Source organism: Rhinolophus ferrumequinum, chromosome 10, assembly GCF_004115265.2.
Source record: "Rhinolophus ferrumequinum isolate MPI-CBG mRhiFer1 chromosome 10, mRhiFer1_v1.p, whole genome shotgun sequence".
In the NCBI taxonomy this organism is placed as follows: domain Eukaryota; kingdom Metazoa; phylum Chordata; class Mammalia; order Chiroptera; family Rhinolophidae; genus Rhinolophus; species Rhinolophus ferrumequinum.
Genome location: NC_046293.1, coordinates 54,394,855 through 54,413,384, shown reverse-complemented (window position 1 = coordinate 54,413,384; position 18,530 = coordinate 54,394,855).

The following is an 18,530-nucleotide window of genomic DNA, read 5'->3' as shown; positions in this document are numbered from 1 at the left end:
TGAGATTATTTCGTTTACAGAGCCTAAGAGCCGAACAGCACGTTTGACCCCATCTCCTCCTGGAGGAAGTGAGTTAGGGCTGCAGAAGGAGGCAATCCCTACGTTCAGCTTGTCCAGAAGCCACTGTTAGGTACAGAAATGAACAGAAATCTTCTAGGGAGTGTGTCTTGCGGAGGGTGGGGGTAGCATTCTGGAGGCAGGGTATGGAGGATACCCTCCTCTGTTCCCTTCCTCAGGCCGCACAGGCCGGAGGAGTAACTGATGGATCCGCACAGGCAATACCAGGAAGGGAGGAAAAGAAGCAATGCATTCTGCCTGTCTGTCCCCTCCCTGGCAGATGCTGAAGAACTCAGACGGTGAATCAGAATCATTTGCAGAAGGTTCTGTTATTATGCCCGGGAACAAAAGTTTCCCTGCTCCTCTTTCTCCAGCACCTGCCTCAGCTCCATCTCCTCCCAAAGAGAGCCAGGCTTCTCTGCCAGCCTCCCAGCGAGGTGGGGGTCGGGCGGGGGCGGGCAGACTCACACAGAGCTCCCAAGATGGTTGCACTCACACCACAGCTAATCGTCCCCAGGCCAGTCAGTCCGCAGCGCCCGTCTCTCTGGGACCTGGGTGAGACCGGCGGGGTGGATGGCAGAGCGCGCAGTGTTTAGGAAAAATGGGTTCGACTCGTGGCAGTGCAGAGTGCTGTTAAGGGAAGTGCAGCCACTGTAGTCCTCGTTCAGCTCGCAGATCCCGGCTCCACTCTTCTGTACAAGCCTTCCCCACCCGCCCATAAGGACAACCGAGCTCCCTGTGAGCCCAGCAGGGAAGGGGTAAATACCTCCATCGCCATGGGGAAAACTGAGGCCTGAGAATCCCAGAATATCACAGCTTGAAAGGACTAGCCCAGCGGTCTGATCTGGGGGAGGGCGGGGGAGAAGGCCCCGAGTAAGGAAATGAACGTGACCAAGATCATAGGCCCACAACCACGGCAAGAGCTGGGGTCCTCCCACAGTGAGGAGGGGATTTTTCTCTGCTAGATCTGTTAATCTTGTTGTCCAAGCATTTCCACAATCCTCTTTCACTAATGCCCTTCCAGTATTGATTTATCTCTGTCAGGACAGCTCCTACCTACTCCATCCCATCGCCCCCATTGCCGTCCTGGATTATCTGGAAAACGCTGAGTGAGGAAAAGAAGCCAGTTTGGGAGACAGGACATCGGCACTTGTGACCCCACAGGGCAAAACGACAAGTATCCATTTATAAATCGGAGTTCCTAAGTGAATTTTAAGAGGCTGGGGGAAGACAGAGTCCTTATGATACAGGATAGTTAGCATGTCCCTAGGTAGACAGGGAGGTCCCTGGTGGAATAAACAAAGAGCATATCCTAAAACTCCAGGTTTTGAAATCACTCCTTGGCTCCATGACATAATGTAACAAGGCCTTGAGGTTAATCATAAAATTCCTTTTGGCCTGACAAATGGAGCTGATCTGATAGATAAGAGTGGGTTACTTTGCTAATTCCTTTAGGATGGGCAAGCAGAACAAACCTGGTAGACGAATTTCATTAGAAGGCACCAGTTCCCTTCTTCAAACAAGTTCCCTTCTTCAAACAGCTCCCCTTCCCCAAGCAGGCAAGGGAAGGTATAAAAGTAAGAGCTTTTGCCTCAGTCCTGGGGCACCCCCATTCGGGAACCCCTCCCGCTGGGGAGCTGCAACCTCTTCTCCTGCCTCTAATAAACTATCTTCTTTTTAAAACTTTTTGCCTCTCCCTGGTCCGTGTTTCCATTCTTTGGCTTCACAAGACACGATCCCAGCCCGCACCCAGAAACTGCTAGCAGATCCATCACCTACATACTTACAGGGAGCTGGTTCAAAGGAAAGTAATGTGCGTGGAGAAGGTTTTAGGAGATGACTTTTCTGAACTTCAGAAAGACCTCTGGAGGTTGCTGGGAGGAAGAAAGGAGTGGGGGTACTATTGGAATAAGGAAGAAGGGATCACAGGTGCTTTGCTGGTTTGGAGAGGACATAAACTTCCAGAGTTGCTAAAATCCAAGGACTGGGTGGGAGTTAGGCTGGAGTTAGGCCTTCCCAGGTATCTGGCTTGGATTAGATTCACAGCTCAGGAGTGCAGTGAGGATTGAACCCTAAACCCAAACTCATGGAAACAAATATATTTACTTAAATCTTTCACTAGCCGCTCTGTGATTTAGGCAAGGTGTTTAACCTCCCTAAATTCTCAACTATAAAGATACAAATACCTGTCCTTTCTAGTATATTGGGTTAGATCAAATGAAATAATGGAATAAAAGTAGCTTTTGAGCTGCCAGTTAGCTCAGTTGGTTAGAGCACTGGTGCTTTTAACAATATTGCCAGTTCAATCCCCACATGGGCCAGTGAGCTGCGCCCTCCACAGCTAGATTGAAACAACTACTTGACTTAGAGCTGATGGGTCCTGGAAAAACACACTTAAATAAATAAAAAGTTTTTGTTTTTCTTTAAGTAGATTTTAACACAGTAATGTTTATTCTAGGCAGGATTCAAGCTGAGACCAAAAGACCTTTCTGACAGCATCAGTAGTCAGTGAAGTGAGGCGGTAAGACTAGAACCTTACTCAATAATGTGTGACAAGTTATTCAATTTTTCTGTGCCTCAGATTCTTCATCAATAAAATGTGGATAATGCCAAAGAAAAAAATGCACCAGAGTTAAGCAGGCAAGAAAGATTTTATTCATCGTTATGCCAGTAGGGGAGAGAGACCAGAACTAAGTCTGAACTCAACTCTGCTGAAGCAGGGCTAATAGAATTTTTAAGGACTGGAGTGAGCTAATGGAAAAGTACTGGAGGACCTTAGGAGGGGGTCATAGGCCATGCCTGTATTTGCTGATTGGCCTTATCCAAAAGAAAAATCTCCCTCATATCTTTATAAAAGAGAGAGTTTTATAATTTGGAGCCAGGCATGCTCAGATGTAAGGCTCCTAGCCTTCCACAGATGTTAGGAAACAAGAGTGCTAATCTTCAAGGGTTACATTTCAAAGAAATGGCTTCCTGTCCTTGAGAAAGACATCCCCGAGTTGTAAAACTGGCAAGAGACTTACATCTGGGAGTTGTAAAACTGGGAGGAGATTTACATCTCAAAGTGGCAGAGGAAGAATTTACAATGGCAAGTTTTCTAAAGTAAATACTCTGAGAAAATGGAGGTCAAGGGCTTAGAGTCAGAAAGAAGCCTACCTAAAATGTAGTTAAATTGAAGGGAATATTAAGGCCATCTTGTTCAGTAATAATAATATTCACTTCATGAGCTTGCTGTGAGCATTAAATGAGTTCTATGTAAAGAGCCGAGTGCCTTGCTCTTATTAATCACTAGAGAAGGGTTTAAAATTATTAATGTTAAAAATGATGTCTCAGATTTCTTCCATTTCTAAGGTTCATTAATTCTTTAGGACATGCTGACTTTAATACAAGGGGAAAATATTTTCTCGTGAAACAACTGTAAGTCTCAATTACCTGGGCATCGGTTTGTAATTCTTAGTTTTTCAAGGTGAACTTTCCATCACCAGCCACCTTCCTGCCCTTGCTCAGCATACCTTCTGCTGACTGTTCTAACACATGTATAACCCCTAAGGTCTCAGGAAATATAAATGACTTCACAGTCTTTATAAACCAAACCAAACTGAATACTGAAGCTTCTAGGGATGGAGAAGGCTGATGTTGGGTGCTTGTTAAGATCTAATCCAAAATGACTGGTTTGTTATCAGCTGATTGGCATGACTATTTCCCCTATACCTATGTCTTTTTTTGGTGTGAAGATGGGAATTAATAGTATGGAGATGGCCAAAGAAGATATCTCTGCTTGATCCGCCTTTCCTCAGTCCTATCTCCATGGGGACACGTTTCCCCATGGGAAACCTAAGCTTGGATGGCAAAGGGCTCCAGACAATTCCAATGAAGCTTTTAAACAATCTTCTATCCTAAGAAAATTTCCTTCTCGGGTATTTGGCACATGATAAAGTTACCATTCCTTAATACAATCTTCCCTTGCAGATACATTACTATGACTATACCAGGGGTATCAAAAAAATGTATACAAGTAGGCTCTTTGGTCAGTGTTCGCCAAAGCAGGAGTTCGCCGTAATCAGAAGTGTCTGGACGCTGATGGTAACCACTTTGAGCACCTCTTGTCATTGCAGAAGTCAAACGTGACTAGTATTCATCTTTTGTTATCGGTGTGTATTGAGTATTACAATTTTAATACAGTTTTTTCCTTTCTTAAAATGTGTATACAATTTTGTGGCACCTTCTGTACTTGGTTACCAATCAACAATCACACGCAAGCGGGTGATTTCTGTGCATGAAAGAAAGCAGGCAATATGGCCACATGAGTTAACACCCGTAGGCACATCACCTTGTGCACATATCATACCTCAGTCAGACTGATCAGGGGCCAGTTACTTAGGCCCAGCCATGGCGGCCACTCACTAGTGTGTGCATTTTATCAAATAAACCATCACTCTCTATGGGCCTCACTTTCCTCATTTGTAAAAAATGGAAATAAAGAAAGCTGCTTTCCTCTCAGGTTATTGTTGTGAAGGTCAGAATAAAAATAAGAGTGCATTGTAAACTATAAATCATAGACATAAGTCATTTTATTATTTCTTTCTACAAGTTGCAGTTTAAGGCACAACTACTGTCTTTTCATATTGCACCACTCCTTACATTTATCCATAAATTCACTTTCTATTCTATGATCAAAATCAAGGTTAATGCTATCTATAGCTTAAGCAAAGTCCATTGTGCAGGATTTTTCCCTGTTGACTGTCATCAGTGTGAGTCAGAAACCTTCATAAAGGAGCCTCTGACCTTGAGACATGCAAGAGGAAGAGAGGACCGCTCACAGGACTGAGAAAGGAACGTGGGCTGGAACCCGCCGCCCCACCCTGTACAAGTCTCTTTCCATCTCTCAGCCTGAGTCCTCACTCACTTCCTGTGACCACTTAGCAGCCCCCTGAATCCTTATCTGCCTTTTCTGCTACAATCTTCTCTACAGAACTGGACTAACACTCCTGTTTACTTTTAATTGGCTTAGTACCTCTTTCTCCATGAGAGAAAACATTTTTGTCTATTTTCTTTAATACCGTATCCTCAAGGCGAGGGAAGTGCCTGATGAATGTGAGGCTTCAGAACAAGTCACCCCGAGATGTGCCTCGGGGGTATGCAGATTGTTTTGAGCTAAAGGCCACATTAGCCCCAGGCTCAAGAGAAACTTCTGCCCCTCCCTTAAGCACCCAGAAGAACTTGGATTAGGGGCCTTGCCCATAATAAGAGATTATCTTAGACAACGTTTTTTGACCTACCGATATGGAAGGAAAAACTACTCGTTACTGAACGTGTGCTCTCCCTTCTGAAGCCCCAAAACACCTCCCCTCATCCCTAGCTTAGATGTTGCACATATAGTCATGAGACATTTCACCCTTTGGGTTCCTTCTGCCTTGTATCATCCTCCCCAAATGAATTATAATAAATACTTTTATTATCTTGTGAACTTAACGATAGCAACAAAGATTCAGGTTAGATATAAAGCCTTTCTCACACATTTAAAGTAAATTTTATTAGCTCTTACTCCAGAAATGGCTCCCAATTCATTCCACTGAAATAAAATTTATCTCCCAATGCATACTAAAACTACCAGATGACAGGCACTGCGACCTTCTCTTTACCTATACAACCACGGGAAGAAGGGTAGCAATTTGAAAGTAGGGCTTCAGTGACTCTCTGAAGGAATAGTATGAGGGAAGCTTGGGCCTCATTCCTTCTCCTTCAGGATTCTAGTGCTTCAAAAGAAGAAAGATTATTATCTGCCTGGAAGGAAGTGATCTTGCCCAGATGCAGAGAGATGAGTGAGATGATTTTTCTAAGCTCTCTGTTGCTGAAAGTGCCTTAAAAATAGATTGGACAGTTTCAATCTGTCCAGTGGACATTAGGAGAATTCAGCTGAAGAAAGAGCAGGCTGAGTGAGAACTGAGTCCATGCTTACATGTCTAAACCATGTTACCTTTTGAGAATGGGCAAGAGTTTTTCTTCCCTGCTGAAAAATAGGAGGGAGAAATGAGCCAAGATCTCAGCAGAAGGAAGTTATAACTAAACCCAAGTGGGGACTAACTGTCAGTAATAACCATAAAGAAACATGGTGATGATGTAGCAAGATGCTACAATAAATTTCTGCTTTGGAACCTTTGAAAACAAAAACAAACAAGCATTCAAAGGGCTGTGAGCTCAGAAAAACTTCAAGGATTCATGGCAATTGAGAAATGTTCTCAAAGATCACACGTGCTTGTAGTCAGGGAGAGGTGTTGGGAGTGGAAAGGTGTGATTTAATCCCAGATGACCAATTTTCTAGGTCTTATTCAAGAAAGAAAAGTGGTTGAAACCCCGGATCTCTCAATGTGGCTGTACCCCTTTAGGGAGCCTGTAAATAAACGGCAACATGAGAGAAGGTTTTAAATGGTGAGTAAGAGAAGCATGGTTGTCTAAATGTCAAAGGGGACAAGTTCAAGAGCCAGGGGCCTATTCATGTTTTATTGAGACATGAACTTTGCAAGTATTGGCAATGAAGACATAAGTGATCATTATTTTTATTGCTGTATATAACAATAATTAGTTATTATTACTAACACAGAAACATTTTTAAGACAAATGCACTATGTTCTAGTTACTAATCTACATTCTGGTTAGTAATTTTTTCAATGTCTTATGTTTGTACAATATTGTACTAGTAGAAATGCTTTTAATTGCATATGCAGGGGGAAAATCTCACACTGTCTAAAATAATAATGGAAACATACTGTCTCATGTGTCTGGGAAGTTCTGAGATAGAGAGGTTTTCAGATGAGGCTTGAAGTTTTAGCTCAAATAATGGTACCAAAGTAGTGTATTCTTTCCATTTCTTGCCTCTGTTGTTTTTTTTTTTTTTTTTTTTTTTTTTTTTTTTTTTTTTTTAAGGATTTTTACTGGGGAAGAGGAACAGGACTTTATTGGGGAACAGTGTGTACTTCCAGGCCTTTTTTTTTTTTCCCAAGTCAAGTTGTTTGCTTTCAATCTTAGTTGTGGAGGGTGCCCTTCAGCTTCAAGTTGTTGTCCTTTCAGTCTTAGTTGTGGAGGGCGCAGCTCAGCTCCAGGTCCAGTTGCCGTTTTCTAGTTGCAGGGCGCACAGCCCACCATCCCTTGCGGGAGTCGAACCGGCAACCTTGTGGTTGAGAGGATGCGCTCCAACCAACTGAGACATCTGGGAGCTCAGCGGCAGCTCAGCTCATGGTGCCGTGTTCAATCTTAGTTGCAGGGGGCGCTGCCCACCATCCCTTGGGGGACTCGAGGAATCGAGCTGGCAACCTTGTGGTTGAGAGCCCACTGGCCCATGTGGGAATCGAACCAGCAGCCTTCGGAGTTAGGAGCATGGAGCTCTAACCGCCTGAGCCACCAGGCCGGCCCCCTTGCCTCTGTTCTTGGACGGTGGTTCTATTTTCAGTAGTTTTCCCTTTCATATTCCAAAATAGCCACCACTTCATCCTGGGCTGAATGCTTCCTCGAGTACATGTAACGTGAAGAGTGACTCTCTTCCCCAGTGTCAATACAAAAAAAAGCTTTGGGCTTCAGTCTGATTTGGTTCAACCTGGTCACTTGCCAGTCATCTCTCTCTCTGTTCCTGAACAATCAACTGTGACTAGGGATTTGAGATTCACTGATTTGGTCAGGTTTGGGCCACATGCTCCACCCACAGCCTCAGCTTTACTAGAAGCACAAGCTATTTGAGAAACGCATGGATATTCAAGTGTAAATCAGGATAGTCTTACCAAGAAAAAGGGGACTGCATATTATAAAGCTAAACTAGCAAATATTTACAAAAGACATTTCATACATTTCAGAGAGCTTTCCTAATATTTATGTAATAAGATTTGTCCAACAACACCGTGAAGTAGGTTTTATTAGTTTCATTTTTTTTTCCCACAAAAAGGAAAATGAAATTAGAAATATTTTGTGACATGTCTAGGACCTCACAGGAGAGGTCACGGGCTCCCATCTTCAACTTGCCATACCTATGAGTGGTTTGCAGAAGTGACCATCCAAAATGAATTCTCCTTAGTAAAAGTGTCGGGTGCTATATTTTTTTTCTGTTTCATTGACATATAACATTGTATAAGTTTAAGGTGTACAACATAATGATTTGATATATGTATATATCACAAAATGATCACCACAATAAGTTTAGTTAACAGCCATCACCTCACATCAGTACAACTTTTTCTTGTGAGGAGAACTTTTAAGATTTGAAAGTCTCTTACCGACTTTCAAATATACAATACAGTATTGTCAACTATAGTCACCATGCTGTACATTACATCCCCAGGACTTATGTATCTTGTAACTACAAGTTTATACCTTTTGACCTCCTTCACCCATTTCCCACAGCCTCTACCACTGACCTCTGGCAACCAACCAACCTGTTCTTTGTTTCTATGAGTTTATGGTTATTTTAATTTTAATGGGTGGAGGTGGGGATGGAAATATCACTTTTTTCAGATACTTTCTTAAGAGAAAAGGAACAGCTTTGGGAATGCTACATTTTTTAACGGAACACAATGCAAATATTAATTTTTGTCTCTAAACGTTCATCATCAATATTATTCCTTGCATTCACAAACATGTACGTCAAAGAATATCATAGTAGATCAGAAATAGGAGAATTAATGTACATGTGTTATACAGAAAGGTTAGTGTTTGCACTGATAAGTTAGTTTGCCCAGAGATATTCAGATGTGGTACCTCAAAATGAAGTGGTGTGTGTGGTGTGTGTGTATTACGGAAGTTACAGAGTTACGAAAATCGTGCCGGTTTAATCAAATCTATGGCTACAGGAATGAAGAAAGGGGCATAGGTGCTAAGACTTTAAAGCCATGTTGTTAAGAAACTGACTAAAGCCAAGTGTTTGCAGCAAGAGTAAAAACCCTTCTTACTCTTCCTGCTCTAGGTTCTTGTTCTTGCATGTTATCAAGAACAAAGACTCAGCCCAAAGACTGTACTCAGATAACTAGGTAACAAACTTTTGCTGCAGGAGATATGGGTGTACATGTATAATGTTTTTGCCTATTTTGTAGACTTATTAGGCTAGCAATGGGGTGCCTTTCAGAACCATCTTACCTGCCATAGGATGGTTGTTCCCCAATATCTTCTGCTTTTTTTTTTCTTTAACATAAATTGGCTGTACTTCTATATGTGCCATCTGATTACTTTTCATCAATATGATGTGAGTATAAACAAGATGTGTCACCTCTGGACAATTGTGATTAAATTCACCTTCTCCACACTGTCTCTCTTATCTTTTCACCAGCAGCACAGTATCCAGTACACCACTCTAAATCCCTAGATAATCTTGAAATAACTATATGGAAGGAGACCATGTAATCTACTAAATGCCCCATTTGCAGGTCTTTATTGATCTGCGGTATAAGCAATATACGAAACTTTTATTGTGTTAAGCTACTGAGATTTAAGAGTTCATTTGTTAAAACAGCTATACTTATCCTAGCTATACTGACACTACTGCTATTTTCTTCTTCTTTCTAGACCTATTGTAGTTACATTCACCATCTTTTTCCTCAATTCAATATAAAATTTTATTCTTTTCTTTAATCATTGGAAGAATCCATGGGAAACAATATATATTACTTATATTTGTTCAGTATACTTGACCTTCCACCTGTTCAGTCTATATCTTAGGGCTACCCTTCAGAGTAAGTTACTGAATACTGGGTAAGAGACAATAAAATCTCTTGGGGTATGAGGCAGTGGACAGGAGAGGATACCAAGTGCCATTCTTCTAAGGCCACAAAAACCCACTTACCACCCGGCCTATCCCCACTTTGTGACAACTCCTGAGGCACAGCAGATGAAACACACGATGTTGATTCCAATCACAGCATGCAGAGGAGTGGGACATATGGACACAGACTTGGGGATAAGGACAATGGTCATAGCAAGTGCCTTATTTATTGGTTTTGGTGAAATTGAAAGTGTCAAATATAATTCACCAAGAATCTGGATGTGTGAGAAAGGAAAATTAAGACCCAGAATCTACAACCGTGAGGAGGAACTGTACTAGAGGAGTCCGCAAATGAAAAGGCATTTCAAGTTCAAGATGAGTTGGAAATGGAGAATAACAAGAAAGAGGTAAGGTATTTTCTAATCCACAAAATAAATCTATCCTCATCTAAAGAGAGGGGCAAGAGTCCCCCAAGAGAGGGGCAAGTATCAGCTCTCTTAGACAGTTTTGGGGATTGTGGAGCGCTGGTAAATACTGCTGTATAAAAAGAACCCAAACAGGAGGAGATTATTAGTCCAAATTAGATATGGCAAATTCTTTCTTGTCTAGCGGGGCTCTTAGAGTTACAGGCAGACCTTGGAGATACTGCGGGTTTGGTTCCAGACCACCCCAACCAAGAGAATATCACAATAAAGTGAGTCACATGAATTTTATGGTTTCCCAGGGCATATAAACTTATGTTTACACTATATTATAGTCTATTGAGTGTGCAATAGCATCATGTCTAAAAAACAATGTACATACTTTGATTTAAAAATACCTATTGCTGAAAAATGCTAATCGTCATCTGAGCCTTTAGCAAGTCATAATCTTTTTGCTGAAGGAGGGTGTTGCCTCAATGTTGAAGGCTGCTGACTGAGCAGGGTGGTGGTTGCTGAAGGCTAGGCTGCCTGTGCCCATTTCTTAAAGATAAGACAACAATGAAATGTGCCACATGAATTGACTCTTCCTTTCACAAATGATTTCTCTGCAGCCTGAGATAATGTTTGATAGCATTTTACCCACACTAGAACGTCTTTCAAAATTGGAGTCAGTCCTCTCAAACCCTGCCACTGCTTTATCAACTAAGTTTACATAACATTCTAAATCGCTTGTCATTTCAACAATCTTCACAGCATCTTCACCAGGAGTAGATTCCATCTCAAGAAACCACTTTCTTTGCTCATCGATAAAAAGTAACTCCTCATCTGTTTAAGTTTTATCATGAGATTGCAGCAGTTCAGTCTTTTCTTCAAGCTCCACTTCTAATTCTATTAATAGTTCTCTTGCTTTTTTCACATCTGCAATTACTTCCTCCACTAAAGTCTTAAACCCCTCAAAGTCACCCATGAGAGTTGGAGTTAACTTTTTCCCAACTCCTATTAATGTCGATATTTTGACTCTTCCCGTGAATCACTAATGACACTGGAAATGGTGAATCCTTTCCAGGTTTTCAATTTATTTTGCCCAGATCACTATCTATGACGGCTATAGCTTTATAAAATGGATTTCTTAAACTATAAGACTTGAAAGTAGAAATTACTTCTTGATCTACGGGCTGCAAAAATGGATGTTATGTTAGTAGCCACAAAACCAACGTTAATCTCACTGCACATCTCCATCAGAGCTCTTGGCTGACCAGATGCATTGCCAATGAGCAGTAATATTTGAAAGGAATCTTTTTTTCTGAGTAGCAGTTCTCAACATTAGGTTTAAAATATTCAGCAAACCATGTTGAAAACAGATGTGCTATCATCTAGGCTTTTATCTTTTCCATTTATAGAGCACAGGCAGAGTAGATTTAGCATAATTCTTAAAGGCTCTAGAATTTTTGGAATGGTAAATGCACCTTGGATTCAACTTAAAGTCACCAGCTCTTCCTAACAAGAGAGTCAGGCTGTCCTTTGAAGCTTTGAAGACAGGCTTTGATTTCTCTTCTCTAGCTGTGAAGTCCTAGACAGCATCTTCTTCCAATAAGGTTGTTTCATCTACATTGAAAATCTGTTGTTTAGTGTAACCACCTTAATTAATTATCTTAGCTAATTCCTGGATAACTTGCTGCAACTTGTACATCAGCACATCCTGCTTCTGTTATGGAGACAGCTTATTTCCTTAAACATCATGAACCAAACTCTGCTAGCTTCAGACTTTTCTTCTGCAACTTCCTCACTCTCTTAGCCTTCATAGAATTGAAGAGAGTTAGGGCCTTGCTCTGGATTAGGTGTTGGCTTAAGGGAATGTTGTGGCTGGTTTGATCTTCTGTCTGGACCATTGAAACTTTCTCCATATCAGCAATAAGGCTATTTCACATTTTTATGACTCGTATGTTCACTGGAACAGCACTTTTAATATCCTTCAAGAACTTTTCCTTTACATTCACAACTTGGCTGTTTGGTGCAAGAGGCCTAGCTTCCGGTCTCTATCCACTTTTGGCATGCCTTCCTCACTAAGCTTATTCATTTGTAGCTTTTGATCTAAAATGAGAGACGCGTGACTCTTCCTTTCACTTAAACACTTAGAGGCCATTGTAGGGTTATTAATTGACCTAATTTCAATATTGTTGTGTCTCAGGCACTAGGGAAGCCTTAGGAAAGGGAGAGAGACTGGGGAACAGCCAGTGGTGGAGTAGTCAGAACATACACGAGACTTGTCAATTAATTTCGTCATCTTATATGGGCGTGGTTCGTGGCACTCCAAAACAATTACAGTAGTAACATCAAAGATCACAGATCACCATAAAAAATATAATAATAATGAAAAAGTTTGGAATGCTGTGAGAATTTTTAAAATGTGACACAGAGACACAAAGTGAGCAGATGCTGTTGGAAAAACGGCACTGATAGACTTGCTCAGTGAAGGGGTACCACAAACATGCAATTTGTAAAAATCACAGTATTTGTGAAATGCAATAAAGTGAAGTGCAATAAAATGAGGTATGACTATAATTTAATTCTTTATTTTACATTCCATATAATAGGAAAGTTGTTCTAAAGAATGAGTTGTAAAAGTATAAAATTGTAGAGGTGGAGAGCAAATTAGTGATTCCCAGGGCTAAGAGGTGATGACAGAAGGGGAGCGGGTGTGCTGAATAGTTTTATAATTTAGTGGTAAGGGTTCCAATGGTGAACATGGGTCAAGCAGGCCATGACTCAGTACTATAAGGATATCCCAATTTGTTATTCCTGGTTTCATTTATTATATTCCTTAATTTCACAGTGTGATTTGGAAGCTGTACAAACCCCCTCTCCATTTCTGCTATCAACTGATACCTCGCCTTTTCTCTGGGAGGAGTTCTACTCTAATTGGACAGGCTTCAGAAAAAGTGTGAAGATGTGTGTTTTTCACTGGTAAAGACAATGGGAAAATCTTCACTTTGGCTCTTTATCCTCTAATATTTGTAAGTGTAAAATTCATCCCATTTTAGTAGTAACTTCCATGATTCAATCTTGGACTATTTAGAACCAGAGTCAAAGTAGAGATCCATGTGGTCTAGCCCAGTGATCCCTAAACATTTGACTCACAAGCACCCTAAATGGCTTTGGGAAAACTATACATACCTTCTCACACATTTTTAAATTGACATTTAAGATTTCTAAAGAAATTATTTAAGTTTAAATAGTTACAAGTGATATAACTTCCAGCACATTATAATATTGACATTTTAAATAAAACTGTTACTTCACTTTCCTAAATGTATCCAATGAGATCTAAATGCCATAGCAATTTGACACCCACTATCAAACATTTTTAACAGACAAGATGTTCTTCAAGTTAAAATTTTTACAAAGTTCCTTTTTCTCCTTAACCTGTATTTATACTCCACTCCTCCAGAGAACTTTATCCTAATATATGTTTATGCTTGAAAGGATTTTATTGATTACTTTATCATATTCTTCTGCAACAAAAAATGCAATTATTTTAATCTTTTCTGTAGTCATAAAATTCCAAGAGCTAAAAATTTACTTCTGAGTTTAATTATTATTACAATTTTTATGTATTCACTACTGATCAAAATAATACATGTAAAATACAAATCTTCACAAATATCAAACATAGAAACATATCTTTGAAAATGCATTTCATAGATGGACTTTTCCAATAGTTTGTATCCAAGAATGAATATTACTTAATGCTACAAGGTTAAATATCAATACCATTTCTATTTTTATTTGTGAGCACTGATAAAATGTTTTCAAATAAATTAGCTGGTAGAAAAGCATAAACTTTTGTTTTAATAATGTCACTCAATTCTTTGAATTCCTTGTAAGTTATGTGTTTAAAAACATCACATAACCATCTATTATTAAAAAATTAATAAACTATCAGATGACAAAAATTTAGAAACCACTTGATTTGCAAAATGATTCACTATTCACTTATTCAAGTCATTCACGTTCTTAACACTGACACCATATTTCAAATATCCCTCTGTTTGACATCCTAGAGGTTTTTACACATCAGGTTAATGCATCTATCCTGCATGGATAAGAAACATGCTTTTCTTTTTAAAGCAGGAGATAGGTAATTGTGAAAAAAGGAGGTTGGAAAGGCAAACCAGCATGATTCCTTGATCACGGGCTGGTTCTCAGGAAGATAAATTTTAGGAAAGAGTATGTGGAAACTGAGAATCGGGAAATTTATTCCCTTTAATCTATCTGTAACTGTATACCTCTCAGGTATACAGTTTTAAGATTACCTAGTTTTAAGATTACTAGTCTAACCCTGTTTACTAGATATCTCTAATTTAGAAGACAAATACAAGATAAAATCAGTTTAATCAGTCTAATTCAGTAACTGCCTAATAACTCACAGCTAAGTAACAGGTTGTAAAAATGTGCAACAAAGAACAAGGATGCAGTGTGGGCGCTTCTAGAGTGAGGTAGTTAAAAAGCTATAAAAGGACAAATAGAGGTAGGAATATTAGGTGATAATGTCAGGACTTAAAATAGAGAGGATGACTGTGAATAAGTACTGAAGTCTTCAGAGTGTGACAGGGAAGTCTGAAAATGAGGAAGGTGAAAGCTGGTACGGGTAATCCTCCATTTGAACAGGAATTGTGGGGTCATGAACAGTCTCCACTTCGAGGACCACAAAAATATAAGCACCTGCAAGAGAGAGCCAGGTGTCTGTTAAGGTGAGAAAGTAGATGGAAGTGTCCAGCAATGAAATGCTTTTCCAATTAAGTATTTTTATGTTTGATATTTGTCAAGATTTATAATTTACATGTACTATTTTAATCGGTTGTGAACAAATAAAAATTGTAATAATAATTACATTCAGAAGTAAATTTTTAGTACTTGGAACTTTATGACTACAAAAAATATTAAGCATGAAGACATTTCTTAACCACGTACCAAAACCCTTGTTGCTTTTTTTTTTGACTCCTTTGTAGATTTATCTCCCTAAAGAACACTGCTTAGAAGAAATGTGACTTGGCCAAGGCAGAATATGCTTAGGTTTCTCTGACATAAACACCTTCCCTTGAAGGCTATGGCAGCTATCATAAATAACAGGACAGGCTGAAATATCCTCAAAGTTCTTCAGGAAGTGGAGAAACAGAATGAGCAGGATAGGCTGTACGAGAGGTGAGAGAGACCGTGGTGATGTCCATAGATAGCATCCGCATAATTTTAGCACCCAAATCCTAGAATTCCTGGAACCAGAGGAAAGGAGAAAAGGCAGAATTTAAAGTTTCAACTGGACCCTAAGGAGAAAGAAGGAAGCTTCAGTAAATCCTTAGGGGTGCAAGATAATATTAATGTTTCAGATGCAATTCTTTGGAAAATGAAATATTGTAGTCTCCCAATAGTTGGAGGTGTTTTACCAATAAGCTTCTGATGTAGACGCTAGAAGTGAAAACATAAACGACTAGAAGCCCAGGCCCTGCGCCAGCTGCTCAGGAAGCCATCCAAGATCCACCTGGACCCTGGAAAGAGTCAAAAGACTGTAACTGTACAAAAGAGAGGACATATTCTTGATAGTTAATATATCTGTGGGATCAAGGGATGGAATACTCAATTTAGAGACAATATTTTTGTATGGAGACATGAAAATGGGAGGAAAACAAAATTGTTCAATTGAGGCCATTTTTAAATTACTGGTACTATATTAAATTGTGTTATACTGCCATCTGGTGGTCACTGTAAAATTCTTTGGTGATCAAAGTTAGACTGCATCCAAAGGTAAAAACAGGAAGAAAAAAGAAGTAGAGGTGAATTCTTATTGCATTATATTGGAACTAACTGAGTTAAGTTCTATCTTGATACAATTCATAAGCTTCTCTGGCAATGTCAAAGAAGCTGTGTGGTCAATTGCTTTCGTCTCAGGTGTATATGTGATATCCCACTGATTTTCCACAGCACAACTTACTTTACCATCAGGCTTTAAAGGCAGGCTGCCAGCGTGTGAATCCCAACTCGGCCTTGGAAGACCTTGGGCAAGTTATTTACTTTCTCTTAATCCTAGTTTCCACCTCTGAAGAATGAGCTTAATAATAGCACCTAATTTAGAGGGTAAGTTTGAGAATCAAGCTAATTCATAACTGTAAATTGTTTAGAACAGTGCCTCGCACACGGTAAGTGGTCAATAAATGTTAACTATTACTTCTCGAAGAGGCTGACCATGGGTTTCTTAAATTAAAGAGAAAAAATAAAGGTGAACATTCTGTACCTCCTTCTTCACTTTTGCCCAGAAAAGAGGAATATGTTCATGATTGGTCAGATTTCAGGATGATAACTGGATCTAGTACCTAGTAAACAGAAAAATAGGATAGAATAGTCCTTTTTTGGTTAGTGCCACTAGTTTAATTTCTACTGGTTATCTCAGGTGTGGTTTTACAACATCAGAGTCCTTAATGCATGGCTTTGAGCTTGTGGAGAACCCATTTGAAAAACCTCCAGTCTGTACCTGAAACTAATGTAATATTTTACGCCACCTATACTTTAATTTTTAAAAAGAAAGAATAAAAAACGTCCAGTGGCTTCCCGTTGCTCATATGCCCCATGTGTCCTAGCCTCTATCCATTCCTCCGACCTTATCCATGCCCACTAACCCCCTTTCTCAACTTCCCCCAGCCATGGTGGCTTCCTTGCTGTTGCTTACACAGGAGAGGCACGTACTGCCCCAGGGCTTTTATATGCCTATTCCTTCTGCCTGGATCAAGTCTCTCAGGTCAGTCACACAGGTAGGTGTCCATGCCTACATGACTGACCCCTCAGGAAAAACTGCATCAGTTCAATGTGTGGGGTTGCTGGAGACTGAACCGCTAAGGCCAGTCACATGACTGACCTTCCCTAAAAACCCTGGACATGAAGGCGCAGGTTAGCTTCCCTAGTTGGCAACAGTTCATGCATGTTATCACACATCACTGCTGGGGAATTAAGCACTGTCCGCACAACTCCACTGGGAGAGGACAACTTGCTCATGCCTGGTTTCTCCTGGATTCTGCCCTACATGCCTTTTTCTCTTTTCTGATTATAATATGAATAGTACTTCTATAATAAACTGTAACCATGAGTATAACATCTTTTCTAAGTTCTTCCAACAAGTCATTGAAACTACCTCTGACACAGGAAGGATTAACAATGATTATAAAATCCATTCATTTTATGTATACAAATAATTCTTAAGGAATTTTAAATAAATAAATTGATTGTCAATTAGAGCAAATATGAAGAGTCTATTTATCTGGCGTTGGCAAAATGAACTTAGAAAGAACACTGTATCTTTTTGAGCCAACAAATATTTATAATATATATTTAAATAATAACAAAATGAAGACTAATCAATATTTCTATTGGTAGAATTGTTTGGTGTACCAACATTCATGACATTAAACAAAATAGCCTTTAAGAACCATACTTGACTTTTATTTAATTACATCTAGGCCGTGAGTCTTTCATGAAAAAAATCTTATCTAGCACCAATCAAACCATAATAAAGAATACAAAGGGCAAGACTAAAACAGGAAAATGATAGAGGGACACTTTGTGAAATACTGGAAAAATACATTGTATTCGCGAATCAAACTTCAAACCAAAAGGCTTTACAAGAATAATTTAAGAAGATGCTGCCTTATACTTTTGAGTCAAAGTTAAGTTAAAAATTTAAACAAAAAGCTTGTTGAAATTATTACTATGGACTGACAACCATTTTCAGTTGTTGAAGAAGAAGGATTTTCTCAAACTGAATCTTAGGTACAAAGTTCTTTCTGGAAAATATGTCACTGAACTCTATTTTACTGGTGCTATTCAATGTTTTGCTTCAGTATCTTATATATCAGACACCAGGACAGCAAGGTGGATCCATGATAAATTCATCCTGCTCTCCTTTGCTTGCTTTCAGAGAGATTTCTGGGTCTCCCTTAGCTACAGTGAAGTTGGCTAAAGAAATATTTACAAACTGTAAAACCAATAAAACACCTCATGCAATTATAACCGCCATGTCTCCATGCCTTTCAGGTGTTTGTTCAGAAAGTAACAAAACAGTGTAATTAACAAAATTACTGAGTGAAAACAGGAAAATAATGAGCCATTTTCAGCATTTTTCTGTCTGTCATAGGAGATCCTTTAGGAGTTCTTTGTCATGCAATTATGTTCAAACAAAATGAAATAACTGTTATTACTGACTTTTAAAAGGACAAGAAGTAACTGGGGAGGTGGGAATGATAAAGGGCAGAGAAAGAGTGAATGATGAA